The sequence below is a fragment of the Ambystoma mexicanum genome, chromosome 10 (assembly GCF_040938575.1).
Source record: "Ambystoma mexicanum isolate Mex_15411 chromosome 10, UKY_AmexF1_1, whole genome shotgun sequence".
NCBI lineage: Eukaryota > Metazoa > Chordata > Amphibia > Caudata > Ambystomatidae > Ambystoma > Ambystoma mexicanum.
In genome coordinates this window covers 566,329,206-566,349,668 of record NC_090932.1, presented here as the reverse complement: position 1 = coordinate 566,349,668, position 20,463 = coordinate 566,329,206, and positions in this window count along the sequence as shown.

Here is a 20,463-nt window from a genome sequence, read left to right as displayed (position 1 = left end):
AGAACCATCCTATAACATGAGATGTGAAATCCCAATCCTTCCCTTCCCAAACCTGAGACCCTTCCTATAGCTCGAGATGTGATATCAAACTCCTTCCCATTCCAATCCTGAGATAGCTTGAGATGTGATGTCCAACTCCTTCCCATTCCAATCCTGAGACCCTTATCATACCATGAGATGTGATATCTCAAGGCTTCTAATACCAAACCTGAGACCCGTCCTAAAACATGAGATGTGAGATCCAAATCCTTCCCCTTCCAAACCTGAGACCTTTCCTTTAGCATATGTGATATCCAACTCCTTCCCATTCCAAACCTGAGACCCTTCCTACAGCATGCAATGTGATATCTCAATGCTTCTAATACCACACCTGAGACCCGTCCTATAACATGAGATGGGATATCCAAGCCCTTCCCATTCCAATCCTGAGACCCTTCCTATAGCATGAGATGTGATATCTCAATGCTTCTAATACCAAACCTGAGACCCTTCCTATAACATGAGATGGGATATCCAACTCCTTCCCATTCCAATCCTGAGACCCTTTCGATAGCAGAGATGTGATATCTCAATGCTTCTAATACCAAAATTGATATCCTTCCAATAACATGAGATGTGATATCTCAATGTTTCTCATACCAAACCTGAGACCCTTCCTATAGCATAAAATGTGATATCCAACTCCTTCCCATTCCAATCCTTAGACCCTTCCTATAGCATGAGATGTGATATCTCAATGCTTCTAATACCAAACCTGAGACCCTTCTTAAAGCATGAGATGGGATATCCAACTCCTTCCTATTCCAATCCTGAGACCCTTACGATAGCAGAGATGTGATATCTCAATGCTTATACCAAAGCTGAGACCCTTCCTATGGCATGAGATGTGATATCCAACTCCTTTCCATTCCAATCCTGAGACCCTTCCTATAGCATGAGATGTGATATCTCAATGCTTCTACCAAACCTGAGACCCTTCCTATTGCATGAGATGTGATATCCAACTCCTTCCCAATCCAATCCTGAGACCCTTCCTATACCATGAGATGGAATATCTCAATGTTTCTAATACCAAACCTGAGACCCGTCCTAAAACATGAGATGTGAAATCCAAATCCTTCCCCTTTTCAAACCTGAGACCCTTCCTATAGCTTGAGATGTGATATCAAACTCCTTCCCATTCCAATCCTGAGATAGCTTGAGATGTGATATCCAACTCCTTCCCATTCCAAACCTGAGGCCCTTCCTATAGCAAGAGATGTGATGTACAAATCCTTCCCATTCCAAAACTGAGACCCTTCCTATAGCATGAGATGTGATATCCAACTCCTTCCCAATCCAATCCTGAGACCCTTCCTATAGCATGAGATGTAATATCACAATGCTTGTAATACCAAACCTGAGACCCTTCCTATAGCATAAGATGTGATATCCAACTCCTTCCCATTCCAATCCTTAGACCCTTCCTATAGCATGAGATGTGATATCTCAATGCTTCTAATACCAAACATGAGACCCTTCTTAAAGCATGAGATGGGATATCCAACTCCTTCCTATTCCAATCCTGAGACCCTTACGATAGTAGAGATGTGATATCTCAATGCTTATACCAAACCTGAGACCCTTCCTATGGCATGAGATGTGATATCCAACTCCTTTCCATTCCAATCCTGAGACCCTTCCTATAGCATGAGATGTGATATCTCAATGCTTCTACCAAACCTGAGACCCTTCCTATGGCATGAGATGTGATATCCAACTCCTTGCCATTCAAATCCTGAGACCCTCCCTATAACACGAGATGTCATATCCAACTCCTTCCCATTCCAAACCTGAGACCCTTCCTTTAGCATGAGTTGTGATATCCAAATCCTTCACATTCCAATCCGGAGACCAATCCTATAGCATGAGATGTGATATCTCAATGCTTCTAATACCAAACCTGAGACCCTTCCGATAGCATGAGATGTGATATCTCAATGCTTCAAAAACCAAACATGAGAACCATCCTATAACATGAGATGTGAAATCCAAATCCTTCCCTTCCCAAACCTGAGACTCTTCCTATAGCATGAGATGTGATATCTCAATGCTTCTACCAAACCTGAAACCCTTCCTATAGCATGAGATGTGATATCCAACTCCTTCCCATTCCAATCCTGAGACACTTCCTATAGCATGAGATGTGATATCACAATGCTTCTAATACCAAACCTGAGACCCATCCTATAACATGAGATGTGATATCCAAATCCTTCCCCTTCCAAACCTGAGACCCTTCCTTTAGCATGAGATGTGATATCCAGCTCCTCCCATTCCAATCCTGAGACCCTTCCTATAGCATGAGATGTGATGGCTCAATGTTTCTAATAAAAAACCTGAGACCCTTCCTATAGCAAGAGATGTGATATCCAAATCCTTCCCATTCCAATCCTGAGACCCTTCCTATAACGAGATGTGATATCCAACTCCTTCCCATTCCAACCTGACCTTTCTTTAGCATGAGAAGGGATATCCAACTCCTTCCCATTCCAATCCTGAAACCCTTCCTATAGCATGAGATGTGATATCTCAATGTTTCTAATAAAAAACCTGAGACCCTTCCTATAGCAAGAGATGTGATATCCAAATCCTTCCCATATCAATCTTGAGACCCTTCCTATAGCATGAGAGGTGATATCCAACTCCTTCCCATTCCAACCTGATACCCTTCCTATAGCATAAGGGATATCCAACTCCTTCCCAATCCAATCCTGAGACCCTTCCGATAGCAGAGATGTGATATCTCAATGCTTATACCAAACCTGAGACCCTACCTTTAGAATGATGTGATATCCAAATCCTTCACATTCCAATCCTGAGACCCTTCCTATAGCATGAGATGTGATATCTCAATGCTTCTAATACCAAACCTGAGAACCATCCTATAACATGAGATGTGAAATCCCAATCCTTCCCTTCCCAAACCTGAGACCCTTCCTATAGCTCGAGATGTGATATCAAACTCCTTCCCATTCCAATCCTGAGATAGCTTGAGATGTGATGTCCATCTCCTTCCCTTTCCAATCCTGAGACCCTTATCATACCATATGTGATATCTCAAGGCTTCTAATACCAAACCTGAGACCCGTCCTAAAACATGAGATGTGAGATCCAAATCCTTCCCCTTCCAAACCTGAGACCTTTCCTTTAGCATATGTGATATCCTACTCCTTCCCATTCCAATCCTGAGACCCTTCCCATAGCATGAGATGTGATATCTCAATGCTTCTAATATCAAACCTGAGAACCTCCCTATAGCATGAGATGTGATATCCAACTCCTTCCAATTCCAATACTGAGACCCTTCCAATAGCATATGTGATATCCCAGTGCTTCTAATATCAAAACTGAGACCCTCCCTATAGCATGAGATGTGATATCCAACTCCTTTCCATTCCAATCGAGACCCTTCCTATAACGAGATGTGATATCTCTTTGCTACTAATACCAAACCTGTGCCCCTTCATGTGATATCCAACTCCTTCCCATTCCAAACTTGTGACCCTTCCTGTAGCATGAAATGTGATTTCTAACCCCTTCCAATGCCAAACCCGAGACCATTCCCACAGCCTGAGATTTGAAATCTCATTTCTTCCAATACCAAACCCGAGACCCTTCCGATAGGATGAGATTTACTATCTCACTCCTTAAAATACCAAACTCGAGTCCCTTCCTAAAGGATGTGATTCTAATACCAAACCTGAGACTCTCCCTACAACAAGAGATGTCATATCCAACTCCTTCCCATTCCAATCCTGAGACTCTTCCTATAGCATGACATGTGATATCGAACTTCCCATTCCAATCCTGAGACTCAGACCTCCCCGTCTAACCTTCTCACCACTCCTAGCTCCCGGATTGATCATGAACTCCTGCTGTCTCTTCGCTCCCTTCTTCTGCTTCCTTTCCTCTCTCCTTCCTTATCTGCCCTAGGTCAGGCTCCTTCTACACCTCCGCAGGGATTACTGATTTGTACCCCTCCCCACTCTCAACTCTCACTCAGTTTCACACACTCATCTGACATCTGCCATTTCCTGGAAGTACCCGACCTTGATGTTCTTGGTCTAACCGAGACATGGTTGACGGCCAGCGCTATCTCGAGCTTTGACACTTTCCTCCCTGATGACAAGTTCCTCTCCATGCCCAGATCCAACCGTTCTTGAGGGGGAGTATCCTTGATCCCTGTAGTAAATTGCTTTCCTTTGCAGGCCGACTCCTCTCACGAATGCCTTGTCTGCATGCATTCTCTCTTTCCTGGCGAATCTCTCACCGTGGCTATTTGCCTACCCCCTTCCTCTCTCAGTGGATGGACTTCTCCATCCTAGCCTCCTACCACTCAACTCCGCCTACTTGGAGAATTCCACATGAACCTGTATGCTTCCTGACCTGGACTTTTACGAGATCTGCAACTCTTCATGTATCTGGCCCTACACACTGCAGGGAATACTCAGGATTTTCAGATCTCAGACCTCCCCCTCTGTAACCCTCTCAACAATCCTCTCCCGTGGTGATCAAGTTCTCATCTCCAAAGAAGGCTAACTGCCAGCTGTTCCTCCTCAGTGGAGTTCTCCCTTTCTGTCCCTGCTCCCTGCACCGTTTCGCGTTGCAAGTACTCGCTTCCCAGCTCTCTGGTTTCGACGCGTGTTCCCTGCCTTCTCTCCTCTTCCCGCTGCCTTCAAATCAACAAATGAGCTTCAAAAGATACACGGTGTATGTACTGTGTCCGTGCGTTTGTTGTCGAATCCTGAAGTTTTTAACCACTGTTCTCCCATACTAAGGGGGGGGTCAACATCTACTGCTGTTCACAGGCTGATTGTATACGGCTGAAATCTTCAAGGCATTATCAGCTTTCCTGACTGTTTTGGAACGTGTATTTGCCATCTGTTAATGCAGTCGCCTAGTGGTCATCGTCCCTTTTAGTTTACAGGCTGCACTCCCCTGGTGATCACATTCTCTTCTCCAGAGCAGGCTAACTACCAGCTGCTCCTCCTCAGAGGCGTTCCTTCTTTCTGTCCCTGCTCCCTGCACCGTTTCGCGTTGCATGTACTCGCTTCCCACCTCTCTGGTTTAGATGCGTGTTGCCTGCCTTCTCTCCTCTTCCTACAGCCTTCCAATGAGCTCCACAAGATAGTGTTCAGAATGCTTCATAACCCCATTATTCAACATATAGCTGTAACCCGCTAGACGTATTGAAACGTGCTAAAAACTAGCAAAAATAGCTAGAAAATGTACTTCCCTCCCGTTTTTGTAAATGCGAATTCTGGTGGGTTCCCATGTTGTATGTACTGTGTCCGTGCGTTTGTTGTCGAATCCTGAAGTTTTTAACCACTGTTCTCCCATACTAAGGGGGGGGGGGGTCAACATCTACTGCTGTTCACAGGCTGAATGTATACGGCTGAAATCTTCAAGGCATTATCAGCTTTCCTGACTGTTTTGGAACGTGTATTTGCCATCTGTTAATGCAGTCGCCTTGTGGTCATCGTCCCTTTTAGTTTACAGGCTGCACTCCCCTGGTGATCACATTCTCCTCTCCAAAGCAGGCTAACTACCAGCTGCTCCTCCTCAGACGCGTTCCTTCTTTCTGTCCCTGCTCCCTGCACCGTTTCGCGTTGCATGTACTCGCTTCCCACCTCTCTGGTTTAGATGCGTGTTCCCTGCCTTCTCTGCTCTTCCTAAAGCCTTCCAAGGAGCTCCACAAGATAGTGTTCAGAATGCTTTATAACACCCATTATTCAACATATAATGTGATCTCCAGGGGAGTGCAGCCTGTAAAGTAGAAGGGACGATGAACACGGCGACTGCATTAACAGATGGCAAATACACGTTCCAAAACAGTCAGGAAAGCTGATAATGCCTTGAAGATTTCAGCCGTATACAATCAGCCTGTGAACAGCAGTAGATGTTGACCCCCCCTTGTATGGGAGAACAGTGGTTAAAAACTTCAGGATTCGACAACAAACGCACGGACACAGTACATACACCGTGTATCTTTTGAAGCTCATTTGTTGATTTGAAGGCAGCGGGAAGAGGAGAGAAGGCAGGGAACACGCGTCGAAACCAGAGAGCTGGGAAGCGAGTACTTGCAACGCGAAACGGTGCAGGGAGCAGGGACAGAAAGGGAGAACTCCACTGAGGAGGAACAGCCGGCAGTTAGCCTTCTTTGGAGATGAGAACTTGATCACCACGGGAGAGGATTGTTGAGAGGGTTACAGAGGGGGAGGTCTGAGATCTGAAAATCCTGAGTATTCCCTGCAGTGTGTAGGGCCAGATACATGAAGAGTTGCAGATCTCGTAAAAGTCCAGGTCAGGAAGCATACAGGTTCATGTGGAATTCTCCAAGTAGGCGGAGTTGAGTGGTAGGAGGCTAGGATGGAGAAGTCCATCCACTGAGAGAGGAAGGCGGTAGGCAAATAGCCACGGTGAGAGATTCGCCAGGAAAGAGAGAATGCATGCAGACAAGGCATTCGTGAGAGGAGTCGGCCTGCAAAGGAAAGCAATTTACTACAGGAATCAAGGATACTCCCCCTCAAGAACGGTTGGATCTGGGCATGGAGAGGAACTTGTCATCAGGGAGGAAAGTGTCAAAGCTCGAGATAGCGCTGGCTGTCAACCATGTCTCGGTTAGACCAAGAACATCAAGGTCGGGTACTTCCAGGAAATGGCAGATGTCAGATGAGTGTTTGAAACTGAGTGAGAGTTGAGAGTGGGGAGGGGTACAAATCAGTAATCCCTGCGGAGGTGTAGAAGGAGCCTGACCTAGGGCAGATGAGGAAGGAGAGAGGAAAGGAAGCAGAAGAAGGGAGCGAAGAGACAGCAGGAGTTCATGATCAATCCGGGAGCTAGGAGTGGTGAGAAGGTTAGACGGGGAGGTCTGAGTCTCAGGATTGGAATGGGAAGGAGTTGGATATGACATCTCTTGTTGTAGGGAGAGTCTCAGGTTTGGTATTAGAATCACATCCTTTAGGAAGGGACTCGAGTTTGGTATTTTAAGGAGTGAGATAGTAAATCTCATCCTATCGGAAGGGTCTCGGGTTTGGTATTGGAAGAAATGAGATTTCAAATCTCAGGCTGTGGGAATGGTCTCGGGTTTGGCATTGGAAGGGGTGAGAAATCACATTTCATGCTACAGGAAGGGTCACAAGTTTGGAATGGGAAGGAGTTGGATATCACATGAAGGGGCACAGGTTTGGTATTAGTAGCAAAGAGATATCACATCTAGTTATAGGAAGGGTCTGGATTGGAATGGGAAGGAGTTGGATATCACATCTCATGCTATAGGGAGGGTCTCAGTTTTGATATTAGAAGCACTGAGATATCACATATGCTATTGGAAGGGTCTCAGTATTGGAATTGGAAGGAGTTGGATATCACATCTCATGCTATAGGGAGGTTCTCAGGTTTGATATTAGAAGCATTGAGATATCACATCTCATGCTATGGGAAGGGTCTCAGGATTGGAATGGGAAGGAGTAGGATATCACATATGCTAAAGGAAAGGTCTCAGGTTTGGAAGGGGAAGGATTTGGATCTCACATCTCATGTTTTAGGACGGGTCTCAGGTTTGGTATTAGAAGCCTTGAGATATCACATATGGTATGATAAGGGTCTCAGGATTGGAAAGGGAAGGAGTTGGACATCACATCTCAAGCTATCTCAGGATTGGAATGGGAAGGAGTTTGATATCACATCTCAAGCTATAAGAAGGGTCTCAGGTTTGGGAAGGGAAGGATTGGGATTTCACATCTCATGTTATAGGATGGTTCTCAGGTTTGGTATTAGAAGCATTGAGATATCACATCTCATGCTATAGGAAGGGTCTCAGGATTGGAATGTGAAGGATTTGGTTATCACATCATGCTAAAGGTAGGGTCTCAGGTTTGGTATAAGCATTGAGATATCACATCTCTGCTATCGGAAGGGTCTCAGGATTGGATTGGGAAGGAGTTGGATATCCCTTATGCTATAGGAAGGGTATCAGGTTGGAATGGGAAGGAGTTGGATATCACATCTCATGCTATAGGAAGGGTCTCAAGATTGAAATGGGAAGGATTTGGATATCACATCTCTTGCTATAGGAAGGGTCTCAGGTTTTTATTAGAAACATTGAGATATCACATCTCATGCTATAGGAAGGGTTTCAGGATTGGAATGGGAAGGAGTTGGATATCCCTTCTCATGCTAAAGGAAGGTCAGCTTGGAATGGGAAGGAGTTGGATATCACATCTCGTTATAGGAAGGGTCTCAGGATTGGAATGGGAAGGATTTGGATATCACATCTCTTGCTATAGGAAGGGTCTCAGGTTTTTTATTAGAAACATTGAGCCATCACATCTCATGCTATAGGAAGGGTTTCAGAATTGGAATGGAAGGATTTGGATATCACATCTCATGCTAATTGAAGGGTCTCAGGTTTGGAAGGGGAAGGATTTGGATATCATATCTCATGTTATAGGACGGGTCCCAGGTTTGGTATTAGAAGCATTGAGATATCACATCTCATGCTATAGGAGGTGTCTCAGGATTGGAATGGGAAGGAGTTGGATATCACGTCTCATGTTATAGGAAGGGTCTCAGGATTGGAATGGCAAGGAGTTGGATATCACATCTCATGCTAAAGGAAGGGTCTCAGGTTTGATAGAAGCATTGAGATCACATCTCATGCTATAGGAAGGAACTCAGGATTGCAATGGGAAGGAGTTGGATATCACATATCATGCCATAGGATGGGTCATCAGGTTTGGTATAAGCATTGAGATATCACATCTCTGCTATCGGAAGGGTCTCAGGATAGGAATGGGAAGGACTTAGATACTCATACTATAGGGAGGGTCTCAGTTTTGATATTAGAAGCATTGAGCTATCACATCTCATGCTATCGGAAGGGTCTCAGGATTGGAATGGGATGGAGTTGGATACAACATCTCAAGCTATCTCAGGATTGGAATGGGAAGGAGTTTGATATCACATCTCAAGCTATAGGAAGGGTCTCAGGTTTGGAAGGGGAAGTATTTGGATCTCACATCTCATGTTTTAGGGCGGGTCTCAGGTTTGGTATTAGAAGCATTGAGATATCACATCTCATGGTATAGGAAGGGTCTCAGAATTGGAATGGGAAGGAGTTGGATATCACATCTCAAGCTATCTCAGGATTGGAATGGGAAGGAGTTTGATATCACATCTCAAGCTATAGGAAGGGTCTCAGGTTTGGAAAGGGAAGGATTTGGATTTCACATCTCATGTTATAGGATGGTTCTCATGTTTGGTTTTAGTAGCATTGAGATATCACATCTCATGCTATCGGAAGGGTCTCAGGTTTGGAAAGGGAAGGATTTGCAGTTCACATGTTATAGGATGGTTCTCAGGTTTGGTTTTAGAAGCATTACGATATAACATCTCATGCTATAGGAAGGGTCTCAGGTTTGGAATGGGAAGGAGTTGGATATCACATTTAATGGGAAGGAGTTTGATATCACATCTCAAGCTATAGGAAGGGTCTCAGGTTTGGAAAGGGAATGATTTGGATTTCACATCTCATGTTATAGGATGGTTCTCATGTTTGGTTTTAGAAGCATTGAGATATCACATCTCATGCTATCAGAAGGGTCTCAGGTTTGGAATGGGAAGGAGTTTGATATCACATCTCATGCTATAGGAAGGATCTCAGGTTTGGTATTAGAAGCATTGAGATATCACATCTCATGCTATAGGAAGGGTCTCAGGATTGGAATCGGAAGGAGTTGTATATGACATCTCATGCTGTTAAGACGGATTTCTGAACTCTGTCCTGGTGGCGCAGAAGTTCAGAAGGCCAACCTAATTACTTGGAACAGGGTAACCTCTGGACGAACCAGACCAATCAAGGTAGCGATCGGATTTGGATATCACATCTCATGCTAAAGGAAGGGTCTTAGGTTTGGAAGGGGAAGGATTTGGATATCACATCTCATGTTATAGGACGGGTCCCAGGTTTGGTATTAGAAGCATTGAGATATCACAACTCATGCTATAGGAAGGGTCTCAGGATTTGAATGGGAAGGAGTTGGATATCACATGTCATGCTAAAGGAAGGGTCTCAGGTTTGATAGAAGCATTGAGATTTCACATCTCATGCTATAGGAAGGGTCTCAGGATTGGAATGGGAAGGAGTTGGATATCACATCTCATGCCATAGGAAGGGTCTCAGATTTGGTATAAGCATTGAGATATCACATCTCTGCTATCGGAAGGGTCTCAGGATAGGAATGGGAAGGACTTAGATATCACATCTTATGCTATAGGGAGGGTCTCAGTTTTGATATTAGAAGCATTGAGATATCACATCTCATGCTATCGGAAGGGTCTCAGGTTTGGAAAGGGAAGGATTTGTATTTCACATATGTTATAGGATGGTTCTCAGGTTTGGTTTTAGAAGCAGTAAGATATCACATCTCATGCTATAGGAAGGGTCTCAGGTTTGGAATGGGAAGGAGTTGGATACAAATCTCATGTTATAGGAAGGATCTCAGGTTTGGTATTAGAAGCATTGAGATATCACATATCATGCTATAGGAAAGGTCTCAGGATTGGAATGGGAAGGAGTTGGATATCACATCACATGCTAAAGGAAAGGTCTCAGGTTTGGAAGGGGAAGGATTTGGATCTCACATATGTTTTAGGACGGGTGTCAGGTTTGGTATTAGAAGCATTGAGATATCACATCTCATGCTATAGGAAGGGTCTCAGGATTGGAATGGGAAGGAGTTGGATAGCACATCTCAAGCTATCTCAGGATTGGAATGGGAAGGAGTTTGATATCACATCTCAAGCTATAGGAAGGGTCTCAGGTTTGGAAAGGGAATGATTTGGATTTCACATGTTACAGGATAGTTCTCATATTTGGTTTTAGAAGCATTGAGATATCACATCTCATGTTATAGGAAGGATCTCAGGTTTGGTATTAGAAGCATTGAGATATCACATCTCATGCTATAGGAAGGGTCTCAGGTTTGGAATGGGAAGGAGTTGGATATCACATCTCATGCTATAGGAAGGATCTCAGGTTTGGTGTTAGAAGCATTGAGATATCAGATCTCATGCTATCGGAAGGATCTCAGGTTTGGTATTAGAAGCATTGAGATATCACATCTCATGCTACCAGAAGGGTCTCAGGATTGGAATGGGAAGGAGTCGGATATCACATCTCATGCTAAAGGGAGGGTTTCAGGTTTGGAAGTGGAAGGATTTGGATATCACATCTCATGTTATAGGAAGATCTCAGGTTTGGTATTAGAAGCATTGAGATATCACATCTCATGCTATCGGAAGGATCTCAGGTTTGGTATTAGAAGCATTGAGATATCACATCTCATGCTATAGGAAGGGTCTCAGGATTGGAATGGGAAGGAGTTGGATATCACATCTCATGCTATAGGAAGGGTCTCAGGTTTGGTATTACAAACATTGTGATATTACATCTCATGCTATAGGAAGGGTTTCAGGATTGGATTGGGAAGGAGTTGGATATCACATCTCATGCTATAGGAAGGGTCTCAGGTTTGGAATGGGAAGGATTTGTACATCACATCTCTTGCTATAGGAAGGGCCTCAGGTTTGGTAAGAGAAACATTAAGATATCACATCTCATGCTATCGGAAGGGTCTCAGGATTGGAATGGGAAGGAGTTGGATATCACATCTCAAGCTATCTCAGGATTGGAATGGGAAGGAGTTTGATATCACATCTCAAGCTATAGGAAGGGTCTCAAGTTTGGAAGGGGAAGGATTTGGATTTCACATCTCATGTTTTAGGACGGGTCTCAGGTTTGGTATTAGAAACATTGAGATATCACATCTCATGGTATAGGAAGGGTTTCAGGATTGGAATGGGAAGGAGTTGGATATCACATCTCATGCAATAGGAAGGGTCTCAGGTTTGATAGAAGCATTGAGATATCACATCTCATGCTATAGGAAGGGTCTCAGGATTGGAATGGGAAGGAGTTGGATATCACATCTCATGCCATAGGAAGAGTCTCAGGTTTGGTATAAGCATTGAGATATCACATCTCTGCTATCGTAAGGGTCTCAGGATTGGAATAGGAAGGAGTTGGATATCCCATCTCATGCTTTAAGAAGGGTCTCAGGTTTGGTATTAGAAGCATTGAGATATCACATCTCATGCTATAGGAAGGGTCTAAGGATTGGAATGGGAAGGAGTTGGATATCACATCTTATGCTATAGGAAGGGTCTCAGGTTTGGTATTACAAGCATTGTGATATTATATCTCATGCTATAGGAAGGGTCTCAGGATTGGATTGGGAAGGAGTTGGATATCACATCTCATGCTATAGGAAGGGTCTCAGGTTTGGAATGGGAAGGGTTTGTACATCACATCTCTTGCTATAGGAAGGGCCTCAGGTTTGGTATGAGAAACATTGAGATATCACATCTCATGTTATAGGAAGGATATCAGGTTTGGTATTAGAAGCATTGAGATATCACATCTCATGATATAGGAAGGGTCTCAGGATTGGAATGGGAAGGAGTTGGATATCAGATCTCATGCTATAGGAAGGGTCTCAGGTTTGGTAGAAGCATTGAGATATCACATCTCATGCTATAGGAAGGGTCTCCGGATTGGAATGGGAAGTAGTTGTATATGACATCTCATGCCATAGGAAGGGTAGCACATATGCTATAGGAAGGGTCTCAGGTTTGGAACACGGGAAGGAGTTGGATATCACATCTCATGCTTTAAGAAGGGTCTCAGTTTTGGTATTAGAAGCATTGAGATATCACATCTCATGCTATAGGAAGGGTCTCAGGATTGGAATGGGAACGAGTTGGATATCACATCTCATGCTATAGGAAAGGTCTCAGGTTTGGAATGGGAATGATTTGTATATCACATCTCTTGCTATAGGAAGGGCCTCAGGTTTGGTATCAGAAACATTGAGATATCACATCTCATGGTATAGGAAGGATCTCAGTATTGGAATGGAAAGGGGTTGGATATCACATCTCATGTTATAGGAAGGATATCAGGTTTGGTATTAGAAGCATTGAGATATCACATCTCATGCTATAGGAAGGGTCTCAGGATTGGAGTGGGAAGGAGTTGGATATCACATCTCATGCTATAGGAAGGGTCTCAGGTTTGGTAGAAGCATTGAGATATCACATCTCATGCTATAGGAAAGGTCTCAGGATTGGAATGGGAAGGAGTAGTATATGACATCTCATGCCATAGGAAGGGTCTCAGGTTTGGTATAAGCATTGAGATATCACATCTCTGCTATCGGAAGGGTCTCGGGATTGGAATGGGAAGGAGTTGGATATTACATTCTTGCTATAGGAAGGGTCTCAGGTTTGGAATGGGAAGGAGTTGGATATCCCATCTCATGCTATAACAAGGGTCTCAGGTTTGGTATTAGAAGCATTGAGATATCACATCTCATGCTATAGGAAGGGTCTCAGGTTTGGAATGGGAAGGAGTTGGATATCCCATCTCATGCTATAACAAGGGTCTCAGGTTTGGTATTAGAAGCATTGAGATATCACATCTCATGCTATAGGAAGGGTCTCAGGTTTGGAATGGGAAGGAGTTGGATATCACATCTCATGCTATAGGAAGGGTCTCAGGTTTGGTATTACAAGCATTGCGATATTACATCTCATGCTATAGGAAGGGTCTCAGGTTTGGAATGGGGAGGATTTGTATATCACATCTCTTGCTATAGGAAGGGCCTCAGGTTTGGTATGAGAAACATTGAGATATCACATCTCATGGTATAGGAAGGATCTCAGGATTGGAATGGGAAGGAGTTGGATATCACATCTCATGTTATAGGAAGGATATCAGGTTTGGTATTAGAAGCATTGAGATATCACATCTCATGCTATAGGAAGTGTCTCTGTTTTGGGATGGGAAGGAGTTGGAGATAACATCTCATGCTATATGAAGGGTCTCAGGTTTGGTATTAGAAGCTTTGAGATATCACATTTCATACTATAGGAAGGGTCTCTGGTTTGGGATGGGAAGGAGTTGGATATCACATCTCATGCTATAACAAGGGTCTCAGGTTTGGTATTAGAAGCATTGAGATATCACATCTCATGCTATAGGAAGGGTCTCAGGTTTGGAATGGGAAGGAGTTGGATATCACATCTCAGGCTATAGGAAGGATCTCAGTTTTGGAATGAGAAGGAGTTGGATATCACATATCATGTTATATGAAGGCTCTCAGGTTTGGTATTAGAAGCATTGAGATATCACATCTCATGCTATAGTAAGGGTCTCAATATTGGCATGGGAAGGAGTTTGATATCACATCCCATGCTAAAGGAAGGGTCTCCGGTTTGGAATGGGAAGGAGTTGGATATCACATCTCATGTTATAGGAAGGATCTCAGGTTTGGTATTAGAAACATTGAGATAACACATCTCATGCTATAGGAAGGGTCTCAGGATTGAAATGGGAAGGAGTTGGATATCACATCTCATGCTATCGTAAGGGTCTCAGGATTGGAATAGGAAGGAGTTGGATATCCCATCTCATGCTTTAAGAAGGGTCTCAGGTTTGGTATTAGAAGCATTGAGATATCACATCTCATGCTATAGGAAGGGTCTAAGGATTGGAATGGGAAGGAGTTGGATATCACACATGCTATAGGAAGGGTCTCAGGTTTGGTATTACAAGCATTGTGATATTACATCTCATGCTATAGGAAGGGTCTCAGGATTGGATTGGGAAGTAGTTGGATATCACATCTGATGCTATAGGAAGGGTCTCAGGTTTGGAATGGGAAGGATTTGTACATCACATCTCTTGCTATAGGAAGGGCCTCAGGTTTGGTATGAGAAACATTGAAATATCACATCTCATGGTATAGGAAGGATCTCAGGATTGGAATGTGAAGGAGTTGGATATCACATCTCGTGTTATAGGAAGGATATCAAGTTTGGTATTAGAAGCATTGAGATATCACATCTCATGCTATAGGAAGGGTCTCAGGTTTGGTAGAAGCATTGAGATATCACATCTCATGCTATAGGAAGGGTCTCAGGATTGGAATGGGAAGGAGTAGTATATGACCTCTCATGCCATAGGAATGGTCTCAGGTTTGGTACAAGCATTGAGATATCACATCTCTGCTATCGGAAGGGTCTCAGGTTTGGAAAGGGAAGGAGTTGGATATCACGTCTCATGCTATAGGAAGGTTCTCAGGTTTGGTATTAGAAGCATTGAGATATCACATCTCATGCTATAGGAAGGGTCTCAGTATTGGAATGGGAAGGAGTTGGATATCACATCTCATGCTACAGGAAGGGTCTCAGGTTTGGAATGGGAAGGAATTGGATATCACATCTCATGTTATAGGAATGATCTCAGGTCTGGTATTAGAAGCATTGTGATATCACATCTCATGCCATAGGAAGGGTCTCAGGTTTGGAGTGGGAAGGAGTTGGATATCACATCTCATGCTATAGGAAGGGTCTCAGGTTTGGTAGAAGCATTGAGATATCACATCTCATGCTATAGGAAGGGTCTCCGGATTGGAATGGGTAGTAGTTGTATATTACATCTCATGCCATAGGAAGGGTCTCAGGTTTGGTATAAGCATTGAGATATCACATCTCTGCTATCGGAAGGGTCTCAGGATTGGAATGGGAAGGAGTTGGATATCCCATCTCATGTTATAGGAAGGGTCTCAGGTTTGGTATTAGAAGCATTGAGATATCACATCTCATGCTATAGGAAAGGTCTCAGGATTGGGATGGGAAGGACTTGGATATCTCATCTCATGTTATAGGACGGGTCTCAGGTGTGGTATTAGAAGGATTGAGATATCACATCGCATGCTGTAGGAAGGGTCTCAGGTTTGGAATGGGAAGGAATTGGATATCACATCTCATGTCATAGGAAGGATCTCAGGTTTGCTATTAGAAGCATTGAGATATCACTTCTCAAGCTATAGGAAGGGTCTCAGGTTTGGAAAGGGAAGGATTTGGATTTCACATCTCATGTTGTAGGATGGTTCTCATGTTTGGTTTTAGAAGCATTGAGATATCACATCTCATGCTATCGGAAGGGTCTCAGGTTTGGAAAGGGAAGGATTTGGATTTCACATATGTTATAGGATGGTTCTCAGGTTTGGTTTTAGAAGCAGTAAGATATCACATCTCATGTTATAGGAAAGGTCTCAGGATTGGAATGGGAAGGAGTTGGATATCACATCACATGCTAAAGGAAAGGTCTCAGGTTTGGAAGGGGAAGGATTTGGATATCCCATCTCATGTCATAGGAAGGATCTCAGGTTTGCTATTAGAAGCACTGAGATATCACATCTCATGCTATCGGAAGGGTCTCAGGTTTGCAATGGGAAGGAGTTGGATACAAATCTCATGTTATAGGAAGGATCTCAGGTTTGGTATTAGAAGCATTGAGATATCACATATCATGCTATAGGAAAGGTCTCAGGATTGGAATGGGAAGGAGTTGGATATCACAACACATGCTAAAGGAAAGGTCTCAGGTTTGGAAGGGGAAGGATTTGGATCTCACATATGTTTTAGGACGGGTGTCAGGTTTGGTATTAGAAGCATTGAGATATCACATCTCATGGTATAGGAAGGGTCTCAGGATTGGAATGGGAAGGAGTTGGATAGCACATCTCAAGCTATCTCAGGATTGGAATGGGAAGGAGTTTGATATCACATCTCAAGCTATAGGAAGGGTCTCAGGTTTGGAAAGGGAATGATTTGGATTTCACATGTTACAGGATAGTTCTCATGTTTGGTTTTAGAAGCATTGAGATATCACATCTCATGTTATAGGAAGGATCTCAGATTTGGTATTAGAAGCATTGAGATATCACATCTCATGCTATAGGAAGGGTCTCAGGTTTGGAATGGGAAGGAGTTGGATATCACATCTCATGCTATAGGAAGGATCTCAGGTTTGGTGTTAGAAGCATTGAGATATCAAATCTCATGCTACCAGAAGGGTCTCAGGATTGGAATGGGAAGGAGTCGGATATCACATCTCATGCTAAAGGGAGGGTTTCAGGTTTGGAAGTGGAAGGATTTGGATATCACATCTCATGTTATAGGAAGATCTCAGGTTTGTTATTAGAAGCATTGAGATATCACATCTCATGCTATCAGAAGGATCTCAGGTTTGGTATTAGAAGCATTGAGATATCACATCTCATGCTATAGGAAGGGTCTCAGGATTGGAATGGGAAGGAGTTGGATATCACATCTCATGCTATAGGAAGGGTCTCAGGTTTGGTATTACAAACATTGTGATATTACATATCATGCTATAGGAAGGGTTTCAGGATTGGATTGGGAAGGAGTTGGATATCACATCTCATGCTATAGGAAGGGTCTCAGGTTTGGAATGGGAAGGATTTGTACATCACATCTCTTGCTATAGGAAGGGCCTCAGGTTTGGTAAGAGAAACATTAAGATATCACATCTCATGCTATCGGAAGGGTCTCAGTATTGGAATGGGAAGGAGTTGGATATCACATCTCAAGCTATCTCAGGATTGGAATGGGAAGGAGTTTGATATCACATCTCAAGCTATAGGAAGGGTCTCAAGTTTGGAAGGGGAAGGATTTGGATTTCACATCTCATGTTTTAGGACGGGTCTCAGGTTTGGTATTAGAAACATTGAGATATCACATCTCATGGTATAGGAAGGGTTTCAGGATTGGAATGGGAAGGAGTTGGATATCACATCTCATGCCATAGGAAGAGTCTCAGGTTTGGTATAAGCATTGAGATATCACATCTCATGCCATAGGAAGAGTCTCAGGTTTGGTATAAGCATTGAGATATCACATCTCATGCTATAGGAAGGGTCTCAGGATTGGAATGGGAAGGAGTTGGATATCACATCTCATGCCATAGGAAGAGTCTCAGGTTTGGTATAAGCATTGAGATATCACATCTCATGCCATAGGAAGAGTCTCAGGTTTGGTATAAGCATTGAGATATCACATCTCTGCTATCGTAAGGGTCTCAGGATTGGAATAGGAAGGAGTTGGATATCCCATCTCATGCTTTAAGAAGGGTCTCAGGTTTGGTATTAGAAGCATTGAGATATCACATCTCATGCTATAGGAAGGGTCTAAGGATTGGAATGGGAAGGAGTTGGATATCACATCTTATGCTATAGGAAGGGTCTCAGGTTTGGTATTACAAGCATTGTGATATTATATCTCATGCTATAGGAAGGGTCTCAGGATTGGATTGGGAAGGAGTTGGATATCACATCTCATGCTATAGGAAGGATCTCAGGTTTGGAATGGGAAGGGTTTGTACATCACATCTCTTGCTATAGGAAGGGCCTCAGGTTTGGTATGAGAAACATTGAGATATCACATCTCATGTTATAGGAAGGATATCAGGTTTGGTATTAGAAGCATTGAGATATCACATCTCATGATATAGGAAGGGTCTCAGGATTGGAATGGGAAGGAGTTGGATATCACATCTCATGCTATAGGAAGGGTCTCCGGATTGGAATGGGAAGTAGTTGTATATGACATCTCATGCCATAGGAAGGGTAGCACATATGCTATAGGAACGGTCTCAGGTTTGGAACACGGGAAGGAGTTGGATATCACATCTCATGCTTTAAGAAGGGTCTCAGTTTTGGTATTAGAAGCATTGAGATATCACATCTCATGCTATAGGAAGGGTCTCAGGATTGGAATGGGAACGAGTTGGATATCACATCTCATGCTATAGGAAGGGTCTCAGGATTGGATTGGGAAGGAGTCGGATATCACATCCCATGCTATAGGAAAGGTCTCAGGTTTGGAATGGGAATGATTTGTATATCACATCTCTTGCTATAGGAAGGGCCTCAGGTTTGGTATCAGAAACATTGAGATATCACATCTCATGGTATAGGAAGGATCTCAGTATTGGAATGGAAAGGGGTTGGATATCACATCTCATGTTATAGGAAGGATATCAGGTTTGGTATTAGAAGCATTGAGATATCACATCTCATGCTATAGGAAGGGTCTCAGGATTGGAATGGGAAGGAGTTGGATATCACATCTCATGCTATAGGAAGGGTCTCAGGTTTGGTAGAAGCATTAAGATATCACATCTCATGCTATAGGAAGGGTCTCGGGATTGGAATGGGAAGGAGTGGTATATGACATCTCATGCCATAGGAAGGGTCTCAGGTTTGGTATAAGCATTGAGATATCACATCTCTGCTATCGGAAGGGTCTCGGGATTGGAATGGGAAGGAGTTGGATATTACATTCTTGCTATAGGAAGGGTCTCAGGTTTGGAACGGGAAGGAGTTGGATATCCCATCTCATGTCATAGGAAGGATCTCAGGTTTGCTATTAGAAGCACTGAGATATCACATCTCATGCTATAGGAATGGTCTCAGGATTGGAATGGGAAGGAGTTGGATATTACATTCTTGCTATAGGAAGGGTCTCAGGTTTGGAACGGGAAGGAGTTGGATATCACATCTCATGCTTTAAGAAGGGTCTCAGTTTTGGTATTAGAAGCATTGAGATATCACATCTCATGCTCTAGGAAGGGTCTCAGGATTGGAATGGGAAGGAGTTGGATATCACATCTCATGCTATAGGAAGGGTCTCAGGTTTGGTATTACAAGCATTGCGATATTACATCTCATGCTATAGGAAGGGTCTCAGGTTTGGAATGGGGAGGATTTGTATATCACATCTCTTGCTATAGGAAGGGCCTCAGGTTTGGTATGAGAAACATTGAGATATCACATCTCATGGTATAGGAAGGATCTCAGGATTGGAATGGAAAGGAGTTGGATATCACATCTCATGTTATAGGAAGGATATCAGGTTTGATATTAGAAGCATTGAGACATCACATCTCATGCTATAGGAAGGGTCTCAGGATTGGAATGGGAAGGAGTTGGATATCACATCTCATGCTATAGGAAGGGTCTCAAGTTTGGTAGAAGCATTGAGATATCACATCTCATGCTATAGGAAGGGTCCCAGGATTGGAATGGGAAGCAGTAGTATATGACATCTCATGCCATAGGAAGGGTCTCAGGTTTGGTATAAGCATTGAGATATCACATCTCTGCTATCGGAAGGGTCTCGGGATTGGAATGGTAAGGAGTTTATATATCACATCTCATGTTATAGGAAGGATATCATGTTTGGTATTAGAAGCATTGAGATATCACATCTCATGCTATAGGAAGGATCTCAGGATTGGAATGGGAAGGACTTGGATATCACATCTCATGCTATAGGGAGGGTCTCAGGTTTGATATTAGAAGCATTGAGATATCACATCTCATGCTATCGGAAGGGTCTCAGGATTGGAATGGGAAGGAGTTGGATATCACATCTCATGCTAAAGGAAGGGTCTCAGGCTTGGAAGGGGAAGGATTTGGATATCACATC